The 25080-nt window shown below is 36.0% G+C and overlaps 1 pseudogene; it reads left to right on the top strand.

Annotated features, from left to right (window-relative positions):
* The window catches only part of Cluap1-ps1 (clusterin associated protein 1, pseudogene 1), a 183687-nt pseudogene extending 159104 nt beyond the window's left edge, over positions 1-24583 (top strand).
* The last annotated feature ends 497 nt before the right edge of the window (positions 24584-25080 follow it).

The raw sequence follows: 25080 nt of genomic DNA, 5'->3' as shown, positions 1-25080 counted from the left end.
AATTAATCCATCGGTGGTGTCATAACCCTTCAAATATAATCACTTCCAAAATCCTCTGTAGGTATCCAAGCCCATAAACCATGTTTTCAAAAGAACATTTCAGATGTACCCAATTGCAAGCCTTATTCTTCAAGGCTATGTATCCCTAAGTAGTTTCAAGCATGGCCAGAACAATGTCATCTGGACAGCTTGCAAAAATGTTAGCATCTGTTCTTGGTCTACCAATGCAAGTCTATGTGGTGAAGGTGTTTGTTATTTACAGTTTAGGAAATAAGGAATAAATCTTGAGATCATCGTCACACACACACACACACACACACACACACACACACACACACGAGAGAGAGAGAGAGAGAGAGAGAGAGAGAGAGAGAGAGAGAGAGAGAGAGAAACTGGAAGTTATTGGTAAAAAGCACAGAGGCTTTCTTTTCTTTTCTTTGTTAACTTCTTTTCAAAAAGGATAAAAAAATAACTTGTCAAACTTAAAACAGCTTATGAATTCTCCCCACTTGCTTCCCAACGTACTGTTTTCTCTGTAATTATACTGAATAACAAAGATTCTATATTTGTCACATAGTTCTTGCTACTTACCTAGTGAAACAAGGAGGCAGCTGTTCATGACTTCTTTAGAAAAAAAAAACGGTTCATAGTTTGCTCTTTAGTCACAGAACACAAAAAAAAATCTCTGAGAGTGTCTACCAATCACAAACGGGCCTCTGGCTCATTCCTGTGAAATTCTACATGGAACACTTCCGTGTTTATATTCTCACATTTTTTAAAATACCTTGCAGAGCTGTGAGAATTTATTGTAGTAAATAACAAATAATTTTCAGCTTATAGTACTGGTAGAACAGTAGGGGGAAATGGTTTTCTTTAAAAAAGAAAAAAGAAAAAACCAGACTGGTATAATATAGAAGAGAGATTAGAAGGGGGCCACTTGTTTTTCTCTTCATCAGTTTTCTGTCTTAGCATTTAAATTATAGTTCAAGAGGCCATCGTCTCAGGAGTGATGAGTAGTTTACTTTGTGAGCTAATCAGGCCTGAGAGGAATCTGTGTATTCTGCTAAAGTCCTGAATGCTTTTTCAGTGGCAGGAAGTGGTGAGTGCCCCTGTGGACAGAAATAAAACTCAGGTGCAGATGCTTTCGGAGAGAGAAGAAACTCTAGGTGAAAGGTGAAGTCTTATTCACAGAGCCTCATTTTTTAACATTACTTGTTCAGGTCAGACTGCTACCTCATTGTTCACAGGATCATCACATGGTCTGCTGTCTCTGCTCATCTGGCTCTCTCCGGAGAGGGTAATGATGCACAAAATGATAGTATGATTCCTGATCTTTAATCCCAATTCCTGATTCATCGATGGTTCTTTCTCATTGCCTTTGTATTTGAGTGCCAAGAACAGTGTAAAAGGGGAAATCTGTGTGGAAAAGCACAGCCTTTGAAGGGCTATATGAAGCACCTCCTCAGAGTCTTTGACCATCCCTCCTTCCAGGACTGCTCCTTCACCAGGAGCTTGGCAGGTAGGTATGAATGCCTCAACTCATGTTCTACTTCATAGAAGGCTGTCTATTCGTCTCTCCCTTCTGCTCAGTCAGATGTATCAGTGTAGACAATGGCCTAACAGATGCTGAGATTCAGCCTGGATCAGTCTACGCTGATTTTATGTTTATTAGTCTGAGCTATTCACAGACAGCTGGCTGCTGTTTGCCTTGACTGAACAGTGGAAGTGCACACAACTGGGATATCGTCTTGTGCATATACTCACAGGTGACGGCTGCCACACAAGCAATGCTGTCCATACAGTAAGAATTATATTTAGAAACACAAACACACGTACAAACACCCATTCTGCCCCTCTGTCCCCCTCCCTCCCAACCCTCCCCTCTCATTTATAAATCAAAGGGTGTATATGTGAGGGAAGACTCAGAGTATAGTTGCTATGACATATGTTTTAAATGACTCTATATTGAATACCGTGGGTTCTGAAGAATCTGAGGTATAGTTCTTTTTGCTTATTCCTTTTCTCCTAATAGCAATGAGAAGCCAGTGCAGATTTTAAAGACCCATAAGGAAGCTGCCTTCCAGGCACGACAGATAAAATATTTCCCGGGCAGCCCAGGTATCATGCTGCCTAGTACTTCAATATTCACAAGTTACTCTTTTATTGGTCCCAGGAGAGAGATGTTTTGAACTGGCCAGTAAGCACTACATGCTTGCTGTGACCTGCTCCACTTTGGAGTGAGGAAGCTGTTTTGGACTTTGCACATTGCCCTATCTAATGTTGAACAGAACTTGGAAGTCCTGATTAGGGATTCCATTTAGCTCTTTGGTCTGGTGATGCTGCTGTGGCAATTTATAAAACAAGTTTAGCATGTTGAAGTTTTTATTGTTTAATATTTTATCTATGTTTGTGTCTGTGTGTGTATGGGTTGTGTATGTGCCTCTCTGTGCATGTGTGTGTGTGTGTGTGTGTGTATGTGTGTGTGTATGTGTGTGTGTGTGTGTGTAAGTGAAAGAAAGAGAAAAACAGAGACAGAGACACAAAGAGACTGAGAGAGTGTATATGGAGTATGTGTTCGTGTACTGCATGAACTGGTATGTGCTCATGCAGAGAGTCTGCTTCTATCCCTCTCTGCTTTGTTTCCTTAAACAGGACCTTTCATAAACCCAAAGCTCAGCATTTTGGTTAGGGTGTCTGGCCACCAAGTCCATTTGATTCACCTATGTCTTCCAACCGCCAATATGGTTATGTGTACATGTGTACTCACTGTCATGCCCAAATGTTTGTGATCCTGGAGATTTAAATTCTCTCTCTCTCTCTCTCTCTCTCTCTCTCTCTCTCTCTCTCTCTCTCTCTCTCCCCCCCCCCCATATAGGTGCATCAGTGTTGATTGTTTTTACTTAGGTTAAAGGTAGAGTCCCATGTGATTTCTCTCATACCCACTGACAAGTCAACTTATGATGACATTGTACAGGTCTTGTTTTAGCGGTCATATTGTTGAGATTTTGAGGATACAGCATGCTTTTGTCATGTATAGAAGACACTATCTATAGGTACTCTGGCTCCCAGGTTCTTACAGTCTTTATGGACTCTCTTTTTTACTCTTCCCGACCCTCAGGTTCGGTGGGTTTACTTTATATTTATTAGCTGGGGATAGACTCCTTATGACCACTTGCTGTCTGCATTATTACTAGTTGTGCATCTCTGTAGTAATGTCTATCTATTACATACACAAGATAATGAGAAATTAGAGCTACACTTATCTGTGGATATAAAGCAAAGTACTTACAGTATAGGTAGAAAACACATTGCTTTAGAACAATGAAATATTAAGGCTTCCTCTGGGGTCTATGATATCCCCAATTGTAAGCTAGGTTTACACTCGAAGTAGGCAAGAGTTCCCTCCCACTGGGTGGCCTATGCAACTTAACAGCTATTCGCTATCTATAATATAAAAATGCCATAGTTGCATCATTAATGTTATCTTGCTGGAAACATTCTTGTGGTTGCTAAACTTCAATATAGGTTACTTCCTATATGTAACCTATGGATTGTTTTTCTTCCTTGGCAGTTTGTAAAGTACTTTCCGATAGTGTGAGATGCAGTCCTTAGGACATAAGCTTCCACGTTAGTTCCAAATTTGTTCCTCCAAGTCCTTTGCCTGAAGCTCACAGTGCCTTCCGAAAGAAAGAGGCTCTTTACTAAATGTTCTGAAAGGTAACCAAGGGCAAAGGCAATAAATGGCCTATATTCTTTTGGTATTCTTTTGGATGCTTTAATCATGACTTCAGTGTAAGCCTTTTCATGCCTAAGGATTTTGCTAGTCTATGGTTCTTAGGCAAAGCATCATCATCTCATGAGATGTAACTCCATATAAACTCTGTGAATGTGTATCTGCCTCTCTGATCTCTGTCTCTGCATCTGTCTTTTCCTCTCTCTCTCTCTCTCTCTCTCTCTCTCTCTCTCTCTCTGCCTCTCTGCCTCTCTGATCTCTGTCTCTGCATCTGTCTTTTCCTCTCTCTCTCTCTCTCTCTCTCTCTCTCTCTCTCTGCCTCTCTGCCTCTCTTATCTCTGTCTCTGCATCTGTCTTTCTCTCTCTCTTTCTCTCCCTCTCCCTCTGTCTCACTCTGTCTCTCTCTGTCTGTCTCTGTCTTTCTGCCTCTCTGATCTCTGCCTCTGCATCTCTCTCTCTGTCTCTGTCTGTCTCTCTGTCTCTGTCTCTGTCTCTGTCTCTGTCTCTCTCTCTCTCTCTCTCTCTCTCTCTCTCTCTCTCTGTGTGTGTATGTGTGTGCATGCCTGCTTGTGTATTTGTACGTAAACTTACAATATATGTTTCACTGTGGCCTTTTCAAACATCCTTAATGTTACTTTTCTACCTTCCTAATTCCTGCTGAATAACATCCTCTCTTTTCTTTCCTGTTATAACCCCGTACCATTTTTTCTATTTCATCTTCATAGCACCTCTGCCCTAATATTGAACTCTATAGAGTTCTTTCTCCCCATGTCCTTCCATAGTCCATTTTTATCTTTCTAGCTTCTGTAGTTACTTCATCTTACATCCTTAAATTTAAAGACTTGGAGCTAGAATCTCACAAATAAGTGAGAAGATGTGGTAATTGCTTTTCTGTGAGTTGGTCACTTTACTCATAATATTTTCCAGTTCTAATAATTTATCTGAAAATTTCATAATTTCATTTTACTTTACAGTTGAATCTATAAGTTTCCACTATGTATATAAAATACATTTTTATTATCTATTTATTAGTTGAAGAACACTTAGGTTTCTTTCACCTTCTAATTATTATGAGTAAAACAATATTGGGTCTGTAGAGTATATACCAAGAAGTAGTATAGCTTCCTCATATCGTAGCTATTTTAGCATTGAAAACTTTATACACAATGATTTCCATATTGGCTGTAACAGCTTGTGATCACACCAACAATGAATAAAGTCTCTGCCATCCCAGAATACCTTCCAGCAATTATTGCCAGACAACTTGATCTTGGGCATTCCTAAATAGTCTACCAGTACTATAACACAGCTCCCCAGTGCCCCATCATTCATTATTAACACTAGCATTTTGATCTATATTTGATTCATTGAACTATTCACTCTTCCTTCTACCCTTCTCTATTGTTTATAATTTTAAGTCAAGCATATACATTTTTTCTGGTTAAAAATTCCCATAAAATCATATCATGAAGGAAACTGGAAAGGCTGAACATATGACTTGTTTATTAGATTCTTTCCTTAGTTGCTACTACACATAATTGTATAACATGAAACAACATTTCTTGCAATCCTGGTTTAGAAAAAACTTAGATAATTGTTATTAATGCAATAAACATATCCTTGTGTTACATTTTAATGAATGCTTTTCCTAATGATATAGTCATTATCTTTAGGAAATTTGTAAGTCTCCTAATAATATAAAGAATAACAATATTTTTGGTGTCACAATCGAGATTTGAGATAAGTGTACTGTATTAGGAACATATGCTCAAATAATGATTTCTAACTTGACCAAGATAAATGTGAGAATACTTAGATTCCAAAAGACCAACTGCTTGATTTCAGTGGCAACACTTCAAGTTCCTTTGTCTGAGAAGATATATTTAAGTCACAGAAATATGTCCCAAGGAGTCCATACATAATTTGAATTTTTTTGTCAACCAGGTGACTGGCAATTAATTAATATTGGTATTGTAATTAAAATATTGACCTGTAGAGTTTGATCTTAAGAGCAAGATGCTGGCCGAGTTTGGCTGGGAAATTCAGCTATGTGACCTCATTAAAGCTGTTTCTCTTCTCTTGTCCTTAGTTAGCACTTACTCATTTGTAAAAATTAGAATTGTTTTATGTGATATATTAAGTTTTTTGTGACTCTGAGATAGTATTTGATTTTATAAGCCAAAATATAAAAATTTTATTTTGTATTTTAAAACAATTTATGCTATCTTAAGATAAATTAGATTGACAAGGTAAGAACTATAATATGAAATACTTGTCCATTACTGCTACTATATGGTTTCTTAAACATTACATTAAAAATGCTACTATTGACTTGGAGTTATTCATATAAAGGAAGATTGAATAGAAAACGTTTTTTCTTTTATTAGATATTTTCTTTATTTATATTTTAAATGTTATGCTCTTTCCCCTCCAGAAATCCCCTATCCCATCCCTCTTACCCCAGCTTCTGTGCGTGTGCTCCTCCACCCACCCACCTACTCCCTTCTACCACCCTGCCCTGGGAAGACATTTTCAACAACTATTATGTGAAGACCTGATTGTATTTCAGAAAGAATGCAGAAGACAATATCATTATGGTTTTAGTAAGTGGATCCTGGGTCACAGAAAATACTAGACTTCTTTTAAACATGTAACAATGCAAAAGTCCCAACTGGCTGGTGTGATTCAACATATAGAATTATTTTCATTTTTAAGAAGTACTCATTAGGGAGTTCCTTATTAACAGTTCCTCAGCTGTTGAAGTTGTTTGCTGTCGTGCCTCATGACATGTCTTTGATCCCCAGAAACCATATGACAAAAAGAGTAAATGGATGCTCACCATTTCCCCTCTGCCCCCAACCCCAGGTACACATTGTAGTTTGCATCTTCCCTATCATCCACAAACACATATACAAAGTAAATAATTAGAACTAATGAAAATTAAATGAAAACTACTCAGTAAAGTATCACACTATCTTTTGACTCTGTAAGCTACACTCTTGATAATGGCTTTAGAACCTGATATATAAACTACTGGACTGGTAGGACTGGAGACATGGCTAAGCTCATAAACAAAATAAAATGCAAGCTAAACATTTCCCCCTGGTGTTTTATTCAATGAGTGTTGTTCTTAATCCAATGAAGTAGATGCATCCATGAGCAACATCCTCAACATGAATAAGTTGTGTGTTAGATAAATAGAGCAGTTTATCCAAAGCTGAATAAGTAGACTTAGTAAGTTGTGCATGCTTGACAAATTGCAAGATACTACCTTACCTCAAACCAGAAACAATGTTTATAATTATCAATATACACTGGTAATCAATGGGTACTCTGTGAGCCGACATCCTCAAAAGATATTAAAGAAGAGATATTTATATGGATAGTCTAAGATCTTTCCTTTATGTGGAATGATATTGAAATGAAATTATGCACATTTTGCCATTGTGTTTTCTGAACACACAGAGATTGAATTTTAAATTTTTTGTCTTATATAGAGTGTTCTCAGTAAGAAGATGGGTTGTGACTTACCAGTGCCTTTCCTCTCAAAGACATGAAGGAACTGTTCACTATAAAAAAAACACAGAATGTGCATAAGACCAGAAAAGTAATATATACACAAAATTATAAGTTAAACAATAGGACATCTTATGCCATCAAAAGAAGCCTCTGGTTCCTGGAACAGGATACATCTATTAGAGTTGTTGGCTCATGGTAATCTCGAACTATTCAGGCTATAGACAAGGCTCTTGGTTATTCTCCACAAACTTTTGATAAGACTTTATAGTGGCAGACAATATCTACACAATTCCGAGAATGTGAAGAAATCATGCTAATGCCTCCCTAGGGTGTTCACTACTAGAGCCTAATGTTCATGGTACTGAAAGCTATTCTATGTGGTACTGAAGGAGAAAGGTAAATACCAACCCAGTTATATCCCTGTTATCTACAGTGTTGCCTGCATGAAAGATGTAATACTGTCTCAAAGCTTGTGTGACTGACCAAACAGTATCTGGATTTAAGGTCCATTCCACGACACTGCTCAGATAGCCAAAATCTGAGACAAGATAGGTTAGGGACCCAGGGGAAAGCCAAATATTATTGTTCTACTAAAGGAACAAAGCAGTGACATGACTCCTGATGACATCCAGCTGTATTCCTATATTAGTAACTTGCTCAGTCATCATCAGAGAAGCTTCGTTCTATGGTAGATGGGAGGAAATACACAGACTCACAGCTGAGACATGCTAATTAAGGAGAGTGAGAGACCTTCGATACTCAGTCCATAATGGGATGCCTCCACCAACCCTCCTCTCAGGTCACGAAACTCTGCAGAAATGGAGGCAGAAAAGTTGTAAGAGTCAGAGGGGATGGGGCCAAGAAAAAAGGACTTCTAAATATATCAAGATCAATCCACATATGGACCTACAGAGGCTGTGGCAGTACACACAGGGTCTGCACAGGTCTGAGCCAGATGGAGTCCCAGCACCGAAACCCCAAATGCTAACCCAGAACCTATATCCAATTAATAGCCAAAGAAAAAATACAATAATAAAATATAATAATTGAGATAGTAGTAATAATGCTGATATTAGTATTAATAGTTGTGATAATAATCATAATGATAATAATAACCCCAAAATTGGGAGGGAAATATGATAATATAGCTTCTCAAATAATTCACATGGGAGAGGATAATAGGTAACTTTTGTATTGGTCATAGCTCAGTTTGTTCGAAATCTCTAGTAAAAAAAAATGACAGTTTCGGAGGTCCACATTGAACAATTAAAGACATTAAGCTAGGCTCTAATTCCTGCAGTGCTGCTATGTTATATATTGTCAGTCGTGTGTGTGTGTGTGTGTGTGTGTGTGTGTGTGTGCGTGTGTGTATGTGTGTGTGTGGTGTGTTTTTGTTTGTTTTTGGTCAAGTTTTAAAACTTAATATGTTGAAATATTCTTTGTCAACCACATAAACTTTAATATTGAAATAAGCATCTAGAAACCTTGTAAGTAACCATTCTACTATTTTTCATTGAAGTTTAAGTAATTAGAGTAAACTGGTAGCATTTTACAGAGAATGGTAACGATATGTGGGTTGATATGTTTATGTGCAGCAAATAGACTACAAAAAGAAATAATTTTTCCATTAAAACAAATTGATAAGCTACAACTGTTGTTCTAAGTTTAATCAAGAAAACAGTCAGCCCCAAAGTATCATTTTTCTTGAGACTCGTTATCGTAAAGGAACTTTCATCAGAACTAAAAAGAGTACAGTTTTTTCTAACAACACCTTAAGAAAGATAACTGCTTGGGAATGAGAAATTAGTTTTCTCCAATAGAGTTTCGCTGGTATACAAATCACACTTAAGGGCAGGCAGGCCCTATGGCCAACAGTAGATGGCCATCACAAAACAAACTCAAGGGCATTTCTGGAGGTTCCTTTTATCACGACAATTTGTTGGGGCCTGTTGTTGTTGTTGTTGTTGTTGTTGTTGTTGTCGTTTTCTTTTTCTTTCTTTTTTTAAACTTATAGATCCTTTTGCATATACATTATGGTTTCTGAATTTGTGTTTGTAGGCTATCACTGTATGTATGGATGTGTGTGTCTGCCTCTCTATGTGTTTTTTTTTTTTTGTACTTCTACTTTGGCTCTTTTACTTCTTGTTGTTTGTTTTAAATTATTCAGATTTGTTAGTTGTAATTTTATAATAATAATGTTTATCATTATTATTAATTATTATCATCATTATTAATTCCCCATCTCAAGTGTCATTAGTTGCTCATAGTTTAATTTCTATGAATGAAACCCAAGAGATTTCCTGGCTTATTTTTTGGCATATTTACTGTTATTATTTTTCAATTCTTTTTTAAAGAGCCATTTCTAGAATACATAGTGCCACAACAGAGTGCCTGGTTCTCTGGCTCCTACAATTGTTCTGTCTCCTCTTGCATAATGTCCCATGAGCCCTATTAAAGGAGTTACTGTGTAGATGTATTCCTTAGGTTTGGGTACCCATGAGCTCTTGATATATGCTCTATATAGTTGTGGTTATCTATAATGGTCTAGACATTTTTTGTTTGTTTTTTGTTTTGTTTTGTTTTGTTTTCTGAGCCATCTTGGGAACCTGATTGCAAATACGTGTGATGATATTTGAAAGGATTTGAACATTTCATGAATTTAGGTATAATAATTATGACTATCTCATAAATCATATTCATTGTAGTCATGTTTTAGTTATAAAATATTCTCTTTAAAAACAATATAAGAAAAGATACTTAGACAATGATCTTTAATATTGTTTTACCACTCCTTTCTCTCAGCACTATTACAGGCCAATGTCATTATTAATACCCATACATCAGCAAGCTTTATTCTGTTTTGACTAAGAAGAAACCACATATCCTTCACCTTTTATTGATTCACTGCTAGGAAAGGAAATGCTGGTAAGATACACATAATAAAAATAATAAATAATACATAGTAATTTGTGAGCAATAGACAGTTGGATGTATATGTGCATTGTGCTGTGTGTGTGTGTGTGTGTGTGTGTGTGTGTGTGTGTGTGTGTGTGTGCCGTGCATATGGAAATCTTAAAATTATAAGGAAGAAAGCAGAATCAGAAGAACGGTAAGGCAAGGCAAACAAATTAAAAAAAATAGTCTACAATAGGTTGCTCTTTTGTTAGAAACTCTCTGGAGAACCACTCTAATATTTATCAGTAGCAGCAGACAAAACAGCTTGACAAATGATGCTTAGGGCTTCAGTTTCATCCACAGAGGTCATGAAAGCTTATTGATGATCTAGAAGGGATAAAAGGGCTGGGAGAAAGAATTATATAGAGCCCCAGTAGTGACAGACACAATCTGATCACAAAACTTAAATCTTCATTATTTTCCAGCTCACATCCAGAAAGGTAGCTATACTGATTTTAGTTAATACTGTTAATGACAGATATAATGGAAAATACAATAAAATGCAAAAATTTCTTCAATAAGCAAGGTGGAGAATCAGCCAAGACACTATGAATGAATCTTCCATAAAAGCCAGAAGTTTCCTGAGTAGCTATTTTAAACCTTGAGCTACGTGACCACGAAGTTCCAGACAGTTCAGAGGAATCTGGGAGGGGCTATACATCCAAAAAATGATGAGATGCCAATGCTTTACACAACAATTGGTAAAACCCAATCATTCTTTCTGCATGTTCTTATGTTCATTAGTGCTATTTTCTAGGGAGGTATTAGTTACTAGTAGACACTTCACTTGTAAACACATTTAAAAAATAGGAGTAATGAATTTTAGTAATAATTGTTAACAGTCTAGGTGCTATCTCACATTGCAGAAGGAATTAGTTCTTTGTTATGGGAAAGAATATATTATTTTTCAATAATTTGCCTAATTTGTTTTCAAAATTATGTATGTTACATGTATATAAATATTTAGTCTTTTCCAAAGCCTGAATTTCCTATACCAGTTTACCAACAATCATCAAGGTTGAGGAAAGTATAAAAATTTTTCATAATTTTATCAACAAACAAACAGTTACAATTTAAAATGTGTAAAATATTTTCTGCAATTAAAATAATAAAACAAAAATGAAAGTAGGGAAATAGAGACTAAACACTTTGTATACACCAAGTTATATACTCTAGCCATGATGAATTATATTGACGGTATATATTATGTTTTAAATACATTTAGATATTGTGAGTTGATTATTGCAATCAAGCTAATTAACATACCTATTATGGCAACAATCATGCCACACTCTGCTTCTATAAGTTTGATGTTTTTAGAATCCACTTTAAGTTCTTGTAATAGTTGTCTGACTCTACATTGCTTCCTTTTACGCAATATACTCTTCACTAGGTTCCTCATTACTTCTTTATAACTATCAAAAGATTTTTATTCGATATACATGTATGATATTTTCCTCGTCTATTAATTTGCCTGAAGACCCAGAAATGAACCCACACACCTATGCTTACTTGAGCTTTGACAAAGAAGCTAAAACCATCCAGTGAAAAGAAGATAGCATTTTCAATAAATGCTGCTGGTTCAACTGGAGGACAGCATGTAGAAGAATGCAAATGGATCCATGCTTATCACCCTGTACAAAGCTCAAGTCCAAGTGAATCAAGGTCCTCCATGTCAAACCAGATGCACTCAAACTAATAGAAGAAAAAGTGGGGAAGAATCTTGAACACATGGGCACTGGGGAAAATTTCTTGAACAGAATACCAATGGCTTATGCTCTAAAATCAAGAATCAACAAATGGAACCTTATAAAATTTCAAAGCTTCTGTAAGGTCAAGGACTCTGTCCTTAGGACAAAATGAGTAACAACAGATTGGGGAAAGATCTTTATCAATCCTACATCAGATAGAGGGCTTATATCCAAAATATACAAAGAAGTGAAGTGGTTAGACTGCAGAGAATCAAATAACCCTATTAAAATGGGATACATAGATAAACAAAGAATTCTCAGTTGAGGAATGGTCAATGGCTGAGAAGTACCTAAAGAAATGTTCAACATCCTTAGTCATCAGGGAAATGCAAATCAAAACAACCCTGAGATTCCACCTCACACCAGTCAGAATGGCTAAGATTAAAAACTCAGGTTACAACAGATGTTAGTGAGGATGTGGAGAAAGAGGAACACTCCTCCAATTGTTGGTGGGATTGCAAGCTAATACAACCACTTTGGAAATCAGTCTTGAGGTTCTTCAGAAAATTGGACATTGTAATACCTGTTGACCTAGCTATAACACTCAAAAGATGCTCCAACATATAACAAGGACACATGCTCTACTACGTTCATAGCAGTCATATTTATAATAGCCAGAAGCTGGAAAGAACCCAGAGGTCCTTCAACAGAGGGTGTGGTATTTCTATGCAATCAAATACTGCTCAGCTGTTAAAAACAATACCTTTGTGAAATTCAAAGACAAATGGATGGAACTAGAAAATATAATTGTGAGTGATGTAACCCAATCAGAAAAAAACACACATGGTATGCACTGACTGATAAGTGGGTATTAGCCCAAAGGTTCAGATTATCCTAGGTACAATCAACAGACCAAATGAAGCGTGAGAACAAGGAAAACAAAATTGCGGATGCTTAGTTCTACTTAGAAGGGGGAATAAAAACATTCATAGGAGGATATTTGGAGACAAAATTTGGAGCAGAGACTGAATGAAAGAATGGCCCCAGAGACTGCCCCACCTGGGCATCCAGCCCATATACATAAAGTCCCCAATCCCAGACAATATTGTTGATGCCAAAAGTGCATGCTGACAGGAGCCTGATACAGCTGCCTCGTAAGAGGCTCTGCCAGAGTATGACAAATAGAGTCAAATGCTTGCAGCCAACCATTGAACTGAGATCAGTGTCTCCATTGGAGGAGTTACAGGATTGAAGGAACTGAAACAGTTTGCAACTCCATAAGCAAAACTATACCAACCAACCAGAGCTCCCAGGGACATAACCACCATCCAAAGAGACCACATGGTCAGACCTATGGCTCCATCTGCATATGTAGCAGAGAATAGCTTTGTTGGGCACCAGATGAGGAGAAGCCCTTGGTTTTGCCAAGACTGGACCATGCAGTGTAGGGGAATGTCAGGGTGTAGAGGCCGGTAGGGTTAGGCTGTTGCATGAGGAAACAGCGATAACATTTGAAATGTAAATAGAAAATATGCAATAAAATAAGTGTAACAATTTTTAAAAAATTCTTTATTATTTTCCTTGCATAATCCATTTTTTTAGAATGCCTAGCCCACTGAAAGGGGCATATATATATATATATATATATATATATATATATATATATATATATTGGAGTTGTTCTTAAATTGGAATAAGTACGACCTTTTCTTCTTTTTTTACAGTGACCAGTATGATATTTATAGTGTTTCATATGTAGTGTTTTTATGTGATTTTTATTAAGCTAAGATACCTTTCTTCACCTTACATTGTTGACAGATTTATTGTAAAGGAGTGCTTGATTTTCTGTGAGGGGATCAAACATAAAAGGGTAAAATTCGGCTCAGTGACCAATCACCAACTCTACCTTCTTATCTCAGTTTATTATGTGGTGCTGAAGCTGGCCTTCAACCTTTCTCATTAGATATATAAAAGGAGTCTGACAAAATCAAGCACTCATTTATGATAAATCAGTCAACAGTCTAAGATAAAGGAAAGGTATTTCAACCTAACAAAGATCACATATAAACACTACTATGGGGGAAGGGAAGGATTCTGCACAGAGATGCAGAGACATACACACATGCACACACACACACACACACACACACACATACACACACACACACACACAAACACACTGGATGGATGAAGCAACCTCAATGATCTTTGACAACTTTAAACATATACACATAAAAACATTCATTTGTACATACATATACATACATATGTACTTACATATACATTTACACACCGGTTGGATAAATCAAAGTTCCAATTAACTTTAAATATATTATAGATTTTATATTTTATAAATATATATTATACATATATGCATAACTGCATAGATACATATGTAGATTCATAAATACATAAATACATAGACACACATCATATACATATACACATACACATACACATATGCATATATCTCACAATATCCAGGAACTCAGAACTAATATAGATTCAGTATTTTCTTCTATCATTAACTTGTCCCAAGTCTATTTTTCTCTTACAAGTACAATTATGTGTAATAATGCATGAAAGCTCTTTTTCTAACCTGTGAAGTCTATGCTATTTTACAATGGAGGAGGTACATTCTATTCTTAATTCTAACTTTATTATATCTTTTTCAAAACAATTTTAATCTTCTTTTTAAAATTTCTATCAACTACCCTAACTTCCTAAAACTATTTAAATCCAGTCAGGAATTCCAAAAATCATGAGATAATCTAAACAGTAGTATTTTTTTTACATTTTATTTTTTATTGGATATTTTTTTATTTGCATTTCAAATGTTATCCCCTTTCCCCAACCCAACCGTTCACCCCTTCTAGCCTCCCTGACCTGACATTCCCATAGACTGGAGGGTCCAGCCTTGGCAGGACCAAGGGCTTCTCCCTTTGCTGCCCAACAAAGCCATCCTCTGTGACATATGCAGCTGGAGCCATGAGTTTATCCATGTGTACTCTTTGGATGCTGCTTTAGTCCCTGGGAGCTCTGGTTGGTTGGTATTGTTGTTCTTATGGGGTTGTAAACCCCTTCAGCTCCTTCAATCCTTTCAATAACTCCTCCAATGGGGACCCCATCTCAGTTCAATGATGGACTGTATTTCACTTCTGTATTTGTTATGCTTTGGCAGAACCTCTCAAGGGACAGCTATTAAGAAGGCATCAGATCACATTATAGATGGTTTTGAGCCACCATGTGGGTGTTGGGGATTGAACTCAGGACATCTGGAAGAGCATACAGTGCTCTTAACCACTGAGCCATTTCTCCAGCCCCTAAACAATATTATATTATGAAAATTCATCTTCATATTGTCCTGCAGGAATACTTCCCAATAAAGTGTCCTGTTTTCCAAGAGGCGATTGCACAATTCTATAGGCAGTAAAGGTCTCCCCATGCCCAAACACATCATGTTAGATATATGAGGAATATAACAATAACAAACATGAGAATGCACAGTAGCAGGAAGAAGCAATTCAGAGACTAAGGCCCCAGGGCTCTTCCTCTCCTATCACAGCTGTACAAAACAGTGACCCCTCTTTAGGAAGCTCACTTTCCCACTGCAGTTCTTCCTGCACAGCATCTGCCAGTAATAGCGACATGACGTCTTATCTCTCATTCTTTCTTCTTAATCAATTCTTTCTTAAAATCCTATCAATTTATTCCTATTATGTAAGACACTGCAGTTAGGATGGATGATGTTTCAAGCCAGGTTCAGCCTGAAAGCTTTGTACCTGAGGTCTAGCCTTCATGGTAGAAGAATACATTGTAAGCTCAAAAAGCAAGAAGCAACTTTGATACCTATTAACCGGAACACTGACTAGCATGGCAAGACATCCCTGAAAGGAGAGTAGTGACACTCCCGTACAGCCACAAAATGTCTACTGGATTTCAGTCCTGTCCAATAGGAGGAACATGATGTGTTCTACTAGAAAGCTAGTTAAAGACTGTGTTTAGTGGGTAATGATCTTAAGAAGAGAATGTGCCATTTCACTAAACCAGCATCATTCTTTAAGTACACCCAAAACGTACCCTTATGCTTATGAATATGATATTATATGTCTTCTACTAGCACTTTCTTTTCTAGAAATTGATCGATAAGAGGAGAAGATGTGGTTTCTCCTTAGTCAAAACATAATAATGTTAGTTGATGTTTAGATTTTGATGATAACATTCACCTGCAATACCACCGAGGGAAATGAGTGGTAGAAACAATATCAGTATGGCAAGATAGCAGTATCTAAGAATCTTTACTTACATCTTTTCTTTTAAAAGAAATTTAATAATGAAAACATAACTAAAATGATTATGATTCCTATAGAGTCATGCTTTGTATAAAAAAATCATGAAACATTTAAATCTCTGAAGTCAGGATTACCTTATTTGTAGTCAAGCCCCACCGCAATGGCTGGTAAAGTCAGTGGTAGCTCATAAATGCTCAGTAATTGAGTGGAATAGTTGAATGGGTAACTGAGTTTAGTGAAAGTTCTAGAAGTCATAGCATGGATATCACTATTCCTAGTTGGAATGCAATAGACATTATCATGCCTAAAAAATTATCATGACTGAAAAGATACAGAAAGAGATTTTACTTTTCCTCCCTCAGATAATATCATGGCTTGCTACATTTTAAAACTGAGAAATGCTTTGAGTTTTGGCTCATGCCTTTAATCTAAGTGTTTGGGGGCCAGAAATCAGAATAAATAGACCTCTGTGAGTTTGAGGCCAGCCTAGTCCACACAGTGAGTTCCAGATCTGCCAAAACTGCATACTGAGACACTGCCTGAAATAAAATTTAAAGTTTAATATTACCACACTAACTGGGTAAATATATTAACACACCAAGAAAATGGATACAAATAAAAATTCTAAATTGTATAATTATTTAGGATTTCATCTTGATTTCAGTCACTACTTCTTTTTATCATTGTGCCATATTAGAAGTCCTTTCTAATAACTATTTGATTTATTATTACATTTAAGTGATAAAGTATTTGTAGTGGTTGGTTTTGTGTGTCAACTTGACACAAGCTAGAGTTATCACAGAGAAAGGAGCCTCAGTTGTGGAAATGCCTTCATATGAGACGCAGCTGTAAGGCATTTTCTCAATTAGTGATCAAGGGGGGAGGACCTAGCCCATTGTGGATGGTGTGGTCCCTGAGCTGGTAGTCTTGGGTTCTGTTAGAGAGTAAGCTGAGCAAGCCAGGGGAAGCAAGCCAGTAAGAAGCATCCCTCCATGGCCTCTGCATCAGCTCCTGCTTCCTGACCTGCCTGAGTTCCAGTCCTGACTTCCTTTGGTGATGAACAGCAATGTGGAAGTGTGAGCTGAATAAACCCTTTCCTCCCCAACTTGCTTCTTGGTCATGATGTTTGTGCAGGAATAGTAACCTTGACTAAGACAGTATGATTTAAAGATGTTTTAATTGCATGAATTTTGCCTGTATATATGTATGTCCACTCTCTCTATGTTTATATATCTCTGAAGCACATAAAATGGCCACCTAGAATTAGACCTATAGGTTTTGAGTTGTTGTGTGAGTGTTGAGAACCAAATTCAGATCAATTTCAGAGATACCAAGTGTTCTTAACCACTGGGCATTTCTCTAACTCAATTATTATATAGTTTCATAATGTAATTTCTTCAAAAATGAGGATAAAACAGTGGATGTTAAAAGATTCAGATTCTCTGAAAGAGCTTGAAGGGGCTTGAGACCCCATATGAACAACAATGTCAACCAACCAGAGCTTCCAGGACTAAGCCACTACCTAAAGACTATACATGGACTGACCCTGGACTCTGACCTCATAGGTAGCAGTGAATATCCTAGTAAGAGCACCAGTGGAAGGGGAAGCCCTGGGTCCTGCCAAGACTGTCCCAGTGAACGTGACTGTTGCGGGGAGGGTGGTAATGGAGGGAGGATGGGGAGGGGAACACCCATCTAGAAGGGGAGGGGGAGGGGCTAGGTTAGGGGGATGTTGGCCCGGAAACCGGGAAAGGGAATAACAATCGAAATGTAAATAAGAAATACTCAAGTTAATAAAGATGAAAAAAAAGATTCAGATTCTCAATATCAAAAGCAAATAAATATTTATTCTACCTTAGAATAGACTATGATTTTTTTATTGTTAAGTGAAGAGATTGTGGTTCCTATGGATAAAATTCAATTGTAGAGTATTACAATAAGACTGGTAAAATATTAGTTTCTTGAAATGGATTATTATTGATATTTTGAATTAACTTGGAATCCACTTGAGAAACTCAACCATTAGTCTTTCATTTGAAAAGATTATAGTTGTACTTTTTAATATATTTTTATTTTAAAGACAAACTTAAGAGAGAATGTATTTATTTGGCTCTGTCTTCCAAGCTATATATAAGTCCATTGTGGAAGGGAAATCACAGTAGCAGGAACTTGATACCATTCATCATATTATATGCTCATTTAAGAGCAGATGATACTAAACCTTGCAAGGATGCTTGTGCTTATCTTGTGTCCTCAACTCTTGCCCAGTTCAGGAATGCTGGCTGAGGGAACCATGTCTTCCACTATAGGCAGTCCTTTCTGCTTTTGTTACCTCAGTCAAGACAATCCTCCATGAACCACAGGTCACCTTGTTCTGGATGATCTCTCATTTAGAACTTCTTTCCTGAGAGTTTAGATTGTGTCAGTTGAATCTTGCAACTGACCACATCTATATCAAATGATAGTTGCTTCTTTGTCTTCTTTTGGTTTCGTTTGGTTTGGTTTGATTTGATTTGAATATTTTATTTTAACATAATCTCATAAATACTCTCATATAGCAAAAGCAGCCAGGATTTTTAAGTTCATAAGTCCCTGTTTAGGTGATAGGCACTAATCTGTCACTCGTGTAGTGACTACTCCATGGCTTATATCACTAGTGTTCCCTCAAAATGCACTTTATTGCTCTCATCTTTTTCCTGTCAACATCATGGTTATTTTCTAATCCACGAATGAAAAAAATGTGCCTATCAGGAATATTTTATACCGAATTTTAAGCATATGATTGGGAGTGATTAAAATAAAAGTTAAACTGTACCCTGTATCTGGTAGACATCTTAGTTACCCATCAATCATTCTCTTCTACACTGTAACTTGATCAGATACTGAAAATGGTCACTGGGACCTGCTTTAAGTTCATTCTAGAGGTTTCAAAGCTGGAAGTGTGAAAGTGTTATAGTTTTTAAAGAAAGAGACCCATGAAAACTATTCGATGTTTAGCTCATTAATTCTTCTCTTTTTGAAAAGAACCAAATGATCAAGTCGAATAAATTCTCCCCCCCTTTAACCTTCAAGTTCTCTTAAACTTTGGAGTGTTGTAGCACTCAACCATTGCTGTTCCTTTTGATGATTTCTAGGTACTCCTGATTTTGATATTTATGTTATGTTGGTTTTTGAGATAATATCATCAGTTATTTCAACCTGTGAAATATCAAAGTAGTACCTCAGTTAATAAAGGATTCACAACAAACAAAAGCAAAAGAGTATATAAATTAAACAAAAAAACCCCACATAGATACAAAATTAAATGCATATATGAAGTTTCTTGTTGGGGACAAGGATTTGTGAATACTGAAAGATAGAAGAATTTAGAGGATTAAAAAATGGAGCGTAATAATACTGTTATAGAGGTGATGAGCTAGTAACTATTCTCAGTCTTTTAACCAACATATTTTAATTGTATTATAGCAGTGCCTTATCAGGCAACTAGAGATATTTCATGAAATTAATTGTATTATGAGGAATCAGTAAGAATTACAGACATAAACTAAAATGTTCCCTATTGAAATTTCTCACACTAACAACATAAATGGAACTGAACAGGTTCCATTTGGTACATGTTGAACACTGTCAGACACACACAACTACCTAAAATACAAGCTTCAGTACCTACATTGCCATTATAAAAAGAAAAACACCCTCAAATCCATGGATAATCTCCAGTAACTTGTACAAATTTACATACTATCTATACTAAGCAATAAGTAAAAAAGGCCCCAAGCATTAAAACAATATTTTTTGAAGTGCAGTTTTAAGGTCATGGTAACCTCAAGATTCGGGTGGGTAAGTGAAGAAGAAATTAAACAATTCATTAAAAAATTCCAGGTGGAAATAAACATCTGTTAACATGAAGCATCTATACAGTAATCAAACCCATCCAAATTAAAGCAATAAAAAGATACATTTAAAAGCTATTAAATTAACAAACGTAATAGCCAATGCTAATGAGTTTGGAATAAAGTTGGCACCTTCCTTCCTTAACTGGTAGTAATGGAATTAGGTGCAAAGCTTTTGAAATGCAATGTCACAATAGACTTTAAAAAATTGTTGTCACACTTATAAGTTCCTAAACTAAAATTTTGAATCAGTTGAAAAGTACAAATGGAAATCAGGATTTTTCATTACTGAGATATTATATAAAGTCAGCATTTTAGAGTAGTAATAAAACAATGAATAATGTCACAAATGATTCAAGATCTTATAATTTAATATAATATAAGGAAGCAGAATCTTAAACCTTGGGAACACTTTGTGTGTTTATGTTCAAACACTGAAGCATAACAAAATATAAAAGTAATTATTGGCCTATTGTTTGGGAATTATTGAGCTGATTTTATTTTCAAAATCCTCTTTTCTTGTATGGTTTTAATAGTTTGTGCAAGGATTTTCATAATACAAAATCATATTACAGTTATAGCTTTCCTTATTAATGTATTAAGTTTAGAGAAACTAAAATCAAGTTTTGTTCCTTTTAGTACCCATAGAGGTTGGTTTAAAGGAACATGCAATTCAGAGTGTTAAACATCTCATAGAAGAACCAAACTGTTCCTAAACTAGATCCAGACTTCCATTACCTTATTGTTTGCTGAAAGAGTTATCAAAGCACAAACACTAATGATATTTACAATGGAATTATGTTTTCCAGCAGGACAAATTCCATCTACTCACAATTTAAGATCAAACATGTGGAGGATAAAGAATGGTATAAAAGAAGTCAACTTTATTGAAGAGTTTGCACTCTAAGAGAGGGATTCGCCATTTTGTTTGGCTCCAATTTTGTTTTCAGACTTACCAGTGGAGGGTTATATAGTTCTAAGTGCACAAAAAGTAACATTAGGGGTCAGCCTGAGTGACAGAGTGAGCTCAGGATCAGCACGGGCTAGAAAGTGAGACTTTGACTCAAAGTAAACAGCACAAGTTGAGAATATATCTCAAGGATGGAGTGTTACCCAGTATGTGGATGATCCTGAGTTTAATTCCAAGGAGAGAAAACAAGGAAACAGAATAGGCAACAAACTAAAACTCTACTATGGGTATTTCAATGGGCCAAGAGATTTGGGGTTCTTGTTTGTTTTATTTGTTTGCCTGCTTTTCTGTTCTGGGTATTCATTTTTAGAGCATGCCCCCCCCCCCAGTTTTCTTTTCTTCCCCTTGATGGGTGTTTCTGAGTAATCTTGAAGTTAGTCCAAACAGATTGTGCTTCTATAATTTGGACAGTTACAGAATATTGCATGGTTTCTACTAGGTGATAAGCAGATCACAGGATTAATGAGGGATAGTAAACATTCTGTTGTCTGAAGCTCATTGATTAGTCTGTATTGTCTAAATACAAATGAAAGTTGTCAGTTAGTATTTAGTCATTTAAGTGTAACTCTTCTATATACTTTAGAATGTAAGATAGAAACCAAAGGGTTTGCAACCTCATAAGAACAAAAATAACAACCAACCAGAGCTCCCACTTCTAAACCACCATCCAAAAAGTACACATAGACAGATCCATGGTTCCATCTGCATATCTAGCAGAGGATGGCCTTGTGGGGCACCAATGGGAGAAGAAGCCTTTGTTCCTGACAAGGCTAGACCCCCCGAGTGTTGGTGACTATCAGATCGAGGAAGTGGGAAGGGGTGTGTGGGTGGGTGGGGGAACAACATCACAGAAGCAAGAGGAGAGGGAATGGGATAGGAGGTTTCTGGAGGGAAAAGCAGAAGAGGAGATAACATTTGAAAGGTATGTTGGAGTTTAAATCTCAGTCCATGCCCAGAAAAACACACCAAGCCAACAGGGTTCCATGTGGAGAGGTTTAATGAGAGAAGAGGAGTAGAAGAGGGGAGGAGCAAAGGAAGCTGGCCATGGGCACATGGAAAGAAGGTGGGGAGATAAGGAGGAAAGGGACAGTGATAAAGAGGGTATGAGAGCAGAGAAGAAAAGAGAACAGTAAGAGAGAACAAGAGGGAGAGGAAGGGGTAAGCAACCCCCTTTATAGTCAGGCACAGCTGGTGTTGCCAGGCAGCTATGGGGTGGAGCATACCTGGCTATTGCCAGGTAGCTGTGGGGGTGGGGCTTAGACAGAATACCAACAATGTAAATAAAAAATATTCAATAAAAACTGTTGAAAAGTAAATAAAAATTCATCTTGTTGAGTTATCTATATTTTATCTTCTCATAACAAATGTTTTTCATAGCTCCTCTTTTTATCTGTATTAATTTATATGATTTTAATACAAGTTATTCTATTATATTATTTAGTATTCAATACAAATGCATGAGTTTTAAATATTTTCAATAGATGAATATTTTAGGCTTGCTTTGGGGTTTTCTAAATATTCTTATGATTTTATATACATTTATTTTTTCATTGACTGTCTTGTGATGAATATTGTTTAGTTGTCATAGAAATTTTTAGCATTCATTTCCGGTGTGAATTATATTTTCTTACCACTTATCTCTCTATATCACTTGAAATGACTGAGCAAGGTAACAGCTTAAATGAGTTCCAGATTTTTAGGAAAGACATGCTCAATTTTCTTGCCAATAAATTTAATATAAGTGAATAGTATTTGGTTTTCCAAACCTCTAAATTATGATTTAAATCTATGAAATAATAAAGATTGATAATCTAAGTTAAGTTGTGCTCTAAAAATAAGTCTACACAATTGTTTCAGGAAACTTCTTTTGCTATAAACAGGTAATTAAGATGATATTTTTTTGTTATTTTCAATAGTAATATTTAGTCTTTAGCTCCCCAGGAAAGGATTTGTATGAAAGATACTTCCTCTAGACGTAATGGAAAGTTGGGAGATGAAAACTTCTGCATGACTGTCTTTCTGAGTTGTATACATCTTAATAACAATGCCACATCTAGCTGGCTTCATTTCAATATACGTTTTTCTTTTTACTTCCGCCTCACTCTTAGTTTTTGTCCAAACACCTGTGAAATAGTTTCCAGAAATTCTTATCTTTCTTTAGGTCATTTTTTTAAACTAGTTTTAGTAATTAATCTTTTATTTTTTACAATGAGTGTGCCTATAATTTCTCTATTAAAGGCAGAATCAGTATTAAGATAATAACAATAAAGTAAAACATCTGCTGTCTTTATCAAATAAATATAGTTGATTATATCAAAGGTAAGCTAATGTATATTTACTTATTTTTATTTGTAGTTCAGGTGAGGTTGTTTCTTCTACTAGAAAAATATACTACATATTATTTGTTATTATAGATAATATTTATTATGTATTCTACATTATATACTCATGTATATAACAATATATTTTGGTTATATTAATATTCATAAGTATAAAAAATTGTATTAAATATCCATATGTTTATATCATAATTATTTTGTGATATGTTTATATTAATACAGTAAAATATAGTGCTATATAATTATACAGTTAATAATATAAATTCATATATTTACATATTTATGTATATTAGTTCAACTACTTAGTTCAGGCTGGAGGAAAGTAAGTTCAAGGCCAGCCTAGGCAAGAGATTGAGACCTTGTCTCCAAATAAAATGTTAAAGACAAAAAAGACTGAGGACAGCTTGAGGGTTGAGTATTCAAAGGTTCTTGCAAGGTTCTGAATATAATCTTGAGAAAGAATGTAATCAAGAAAAATGCACAACTGACAAATCACAACTCCACAGTAGGCAATGCAGGGACCAGGAGCTGTTTGCTGGGTTATTTGTTTTCTGTGTTGAGTTTTCATTACTCTTAGAACGAGCCAATATACTATGGGTAATTTCAGTTCCATTTAAGATTGTGCCTCCTCTTCGGAAAGGGAATTTTGATCCTGTGATGGAATAGCTTTTGTACAAATGCTATTCTTGGGGTAATCAAATGAGATTTGAATATGTGAATATTTGTTTTTTTCTTATAAGTAGCTCTACACATTAGTTAGACATCTTAACAAAACTATAAGACAAGAAAAATGATATACATGATGTCACATTTGTACAATAATTTAGTCTTCTTAAGACGCATGGAGCCTCTCTCTTGGGCCATTATTGTTTGCTGCCTGCAGTTCTACCAGCTGTGTATCTCCATGTTCTGGTGTGTCGAGCATCCTGAGCTCCCCCTTATAACATGTGCTTTGCCTTTGTAGCTTTGCACAATCTTCTCTCCACACCTCCTGACAGAGAATTCAGCCTGGACAGTGTTTCACTACAGAACTTTTCTGGAACAGTAGCTCAAGTCTCTATGATTCCACCACTTTTTCATTTTTCAATGGTCAGCACCATGTGGATGCTACAGCCAACTTCTGCTACTAGTTTGAAAATTAATCTGGCTCCAATTATCACAGCTGTTGTGTCTTCTGCTTGCCCTCAGTGACAGAATCTCTGGCACATGACTTGTTTACATGTTTGTTTTTGGTTGGAGAGTCCCTTCAGTGCTGTTGTTACATTGAGATCCATTTTGAAAAAGAATTTTCATTTACAATACCTTAACCTTTTGATGGATGGCATCTTGTCAAGACATCTCTATTACCCAAATTGTGAGCATCAGACATTTTTTTCATTAATCTTGTTAAGTTTTAAAAGAATTACAGTTCTGTATTCTGTAACCTTGGTGTCTGCAACTTTAACTCATATTTCTTTCCTAGTCAAAGTGTACATTTTCTAAAATGCTTCTTTTCTCTGTGTTTGTGATTAAGAGAAGTAAGCTGTGACCACATCTGCATGTTGTTCCTTTTACAACAAACAACTTAGTTTGCTATTTTAAAATTCTCTCTTACTGATTACTAACAGTGACTTAATATAATAGGGATGACCTATAGCCCAGTTCTGTACCAACTCCCTTCTCCCTCTGACCATTCATGAGTACATTGA

The sequence above is a fragment of the Rattus norvegicus genome, chromosome 11 (assembly GCF_036323735.1).
Source record: "Rattus norvegicus strain BN/NHsdMcwi chromosome 11, GRCr8, whole genome shotgun sequence".
Classification (NCBI taxonomy): Eukaryota; Metazoa; Chordata; class Mammalia; order Rodentia; family Muridae; genus Rattus; species Rattus norvegicus.
Note: the sequence above shows the minus strand (reverse complement) of the source record. Positions and strands in the feature narration are given on the sequence as shown.